Consider the following 3,163-nt stretch of genomic DNA (forward strand, 5'->3'; position numbering starts at 1 on the left):
ATATGCTGCAAGACTGAATAAATGTGGTTAGAAAACTATTCAGTCTTTCATCATTAAGTCTGACAATTATAGTTTTTTTCATTGGTACTCTAACAGGATGAAAAATTATTTTTATTTACTGTTTGTTGATAAAAGTTTTTTTTAAAAAATCAGAAATGAATACTGAATTTTGTAATATGCTTTCTTTATTTTTAATATCAGGTTAATACTGACCTTTGATAATAAGTTTGGAAGTATTTACTTCTCCTAAATTTTCTGTCAGAGTGTTGGAGAATGGATATGACTTATTCCTTAAATGGGAGACCACTTAAATATTTTCCCCAAGTTACCCTTAAGCAAAGCTGGATAAAGGTGATGGGTAAACTTTGCTATGTGGAGACTGCCCCTGGTGGTGACTTCTGGGTGCTTCATTATTTTAACAAGTAGGTGTAGAATTTGGAGAGGGTAATGTCAATGCCTCCACGATTTAGAGGTAAAGAATGCTTTGGGTTTTTTAAAAAAATTGCTTTTATTTTTTAAACACATGATAGCAGAATGCATTACAATTATTATTACACATATAGAACACATTTTTTATACCTCTGTATATAAAGTATGTTCACACCAATTCATGACTTCATGTATGTACTTTGGATAATGATGTCCATCACATTCCACCATCATTGCTAAGCCCCTGCCCCCTTCCTTCCCTTCCCACCCCTCTGCCCTATCCAGAGTTCATCTATTCCTCCCACAGTCCCTCTCCATACCCCACTATGAGTCAGTCACCTTATAGCAGAGAAAACACTCACCATTTGTTTTTGTTTTTGTTTTTTTTTTTTTGATTGGCTAACTTCACTTAGCATTATCTTCTCCAACTGCATCCATTTACCTGCAAATGCCATGATTTTATCCTCTCTTATTGCTGGGTAATATTTCATTGTGTATATATGCCACTTTTTAAAAAATCCATTCATTTACTGAAGGGCATCTAGGTTGGTTCACAGTTCAGCTACTATGAATTGTGCTACTATAAACATTGATGTGACTGTGTCCCTGTAGTATGCTGTTTTTAAGTTCTTTAGGTATAGACCAAGGAGAGGGATAGCTGGGTCAAATGGTGGTTCCATTCCAAGTTTTCCAAGGAATGTAAAGAATGCTTTGTGGAAAAGAGAAGATAATGTGAACAGGGGATCTGATCTATGGAATAAGATGTTGGTGAGATAATGACAACAACAATGAGTGCAAAAATATTAATAACCTATTGATATATAATCTTCCTTAAAGGTGGATGTTTTCAGCGGTGAGGATAACAACAAAAGCTACTGGGATTTTTTTTCTTTTCTTTTCTTTTTTTTTTTTTTGGCTGAGGACTCAGATATGTTAGATGTCTTTTTTTTTTTCCTTCATGGTGCTGGGGATCAAACCCAGGTCTTCACACATGAAGAGATCTTAGATGTCTTGCAATGTAAGGGACAGTTAGATAAATAAGTTACTCACTAAGTAAGTTACTCTATAGTGAATGCCAATAGAAGAAGGAGACCGTGCCATCTATAAAAGGGCTACATATTTTTCTCTCTCTATCAGCTGTTCAGTGGATTATCCCCCTGAGGTTCTAGGCATAGTAGTGAGAGAAGGTAATGCAGTAGGGACCTTGAGCATGTAGATCAATTGTTTATAAAACTTATGACTTCAGGATCTGCTTGAGGCCAATCTTGCATATACCACTTCAATATGATCATAGAGGGCTACTGTACATGCCCAACTTTGTAACTTTGTGGTTCACAATACCAAATCAATGTTGGGAAACTCAGGTTGCATGATATGTTGCTGGCCCTTATTTAAGTGTTCAAAAGTTCCTTCTTAAAAGTAGATTTGGTATTTGCCAAAAGAGGCATATGTTTGCTAAGACTGAAAAAAGTCTGGGATCATGATTGATCTTCAGGAATCTTCTAAGAGAATCCTACATATCCTTTATGCCACAGATGCTTTATGGTATCTTCTGGGTCACACAGAACAAGTGTCAGGGCAACTTTCAAGGCAGTAGGAATCTGTGAGCATCTTTCTTTAGTCTAGGCCTTATTCAAAACTGGAGTTACTTGGTAACTATGTCGGAATATTATGCCAAAATGAAGGGCTTTTTTTTCTTCCCAAATACTAAATGGCACAGAAAATTGTGCCTCTTAGTGATTGATGTAATGGTATAAAATGTAGAAACTTGTCTTTTATTTAGACCTCTATACTTCCCCCAGACCATTACTCTTCTAGAAGTTTCACCAAGAGGATAGGCCCCTGAATATTTTTGAGATTCATTTTCCACACTGTAGTGTGTGTGTGTGTGTGTGTGTGTGTGTGTGTGTGTTTTAACCAGATATCTAGAGTGGTTACTACGTCCTGCTTGGCAGGACCATATTAAAAATACAGTGAACGATTGAGGTGTTCTTTGGAGTAGTCACTAAATTCACTGCAGATTAGATTATAACATAGCACTTGGAATGCTAGAATACTTAAGACAGCAAAGTGTTGTTTTTGGTTTTGGCTACTAAAAATAAGTTCTTTATAGTGATCTTTAATAGCAGGAATAGGGGGGAAAACATTTTCCAGGTTAATAGTGACAAACTAGACATCAAGGAGATTAAATACATCTGGGACCAAAGCTGCACTTAAGTCAGCACTTGTTCAGCTGTCTTTCTCTGATATCCCTTTGTCTTCTTCTCATGCCACTAGGTGATGTGAACAAGGACAAAGTAGTAATTACCCACTGTACATATTTTTTTAACAACACAAGTGATTTGTTATTATTTTTAAAAAGCAACAAAAGGGAATATTAATTCTGGAAGATTTTTAAGTCAATTTAACACTATTATACATTTAAAGAAAAAATTGTCCCACAAACATTCCCTCACAAAGCCAGTGGTTTCACATTTACACACTATTATTTTAGCAATTTTAAATGTTAATCTGTGATTCAATGATGATACTTCAGAAACATAAAAAATATAGCTCCTTTTCATGGACATGCTTTCATTTTTGATAGAAGCCAATTTATTCTATTGTAACATCTTCATCCTCTTGTTTCTTTTGCTGTGTAAAACTTTTTAGTCTGGTAAAATTTTGTTTTTGTTTTCATTGCTGGTGCTTTTGGGTTCATATTCAGGAAAGCATCGTCCAAAAAATGTTGTGG

The sequence above is a fragment of the Callospermophilus lateralis genome, chromosome 7, assembly GCF_048772815.1.
Source record: "Callospermophilus lateralis isolate mCalLat2 chromosome 7, mCalLat2.hap1, whole genome shotgun sequence".
Lineage (NCBI taxonomy): Eukaryota > Metazoa > Chordata > Mammalia > Rodentia > Sciuridae > Callospermophilus > Callospermophilus lateralis.